This window comes from Brassica oleracea, chromosome C4 (genome assembly GCF_000695525.1).
Source record: "Brassica oleracea var. oleracea cultivar TO1000 chromosome C4, BOL, whole genome shotgun sequence".
In the NCBI taxonomy this organism is placed as follows: Eukaryota; Viridiplantae; Streptophyta; class Magnoliopsida; order Brassicales; family Brassicaceae; genus Brassica; species Brassica oleracea.
The window spans coordinates 9,746,029-9,746,822 of NC_027751.1; positions in this window are offsets into that span (position 1 = coordinate 9,746,029).

Genomic DNA, 794 nt, shown 5'->3' on the forward strand with positions numbered 1-794 from the left:
TCCATTCGATTTGTCTCGACCACGGCCATGCTGGCCATTTCCTTGGATGTGGTTGGACTCTTTACTGTCCTCTGTAGCGTGTGCATCAGGTATTGGAGCTGATCCAAGTGGTCTCATCTGACTGTTTCTCATTAGTAATTCATTGTTCAGCTCAGCGAGCAAGAGACAAGAAATAAGATTAGCATAGGTTTTGAAACCTTTCTCTCGGTACTGTTGTTGTAACAGCACATTGCTTGCATGGAAAGTGGAAAAGGTTTTCTCAAGCATATCCTGTTCCGTAATACTTTCACCACACAGTTTCATTTTAGAAACAATCTTAAACAGTGCAGAGTTATATTCGTCCACAGACTTATAGTCTTGGATCCTCAGATTCGTCCCATCAAACCGAGCTTTTGGTAAGATCGCTGTTCTCTGGTGATCATATCTCGATTAATTCTGTCCAAAGATCTAGTGGATTCTCAATGGTTAGATATTGATCCTTGAGACTCTCAGCTAGATGATGATGAATGATCAAGATGGCTTTGTAACGATCCTTTTCATTGGAATTATTGTTCTCGGTGATACATTCACCGAGACCCTTGGATTTCAAGATGATCTTAGCATCGAGCGCCCACTGAAGGTAATTGTCTCTAGATAGATTTAGGGCAGCGAAATCAAGGTTGTTGATTTTCGACATCTGAAGTTATAGATTAATATTTTTAGATCTTTTAGGAATAGTTTTTAATGTTTAAACGATTAGGGTTTTATGTTCAAACAATCAAACAAGCCTTCACAGCCAAGATCTATGCCTCACG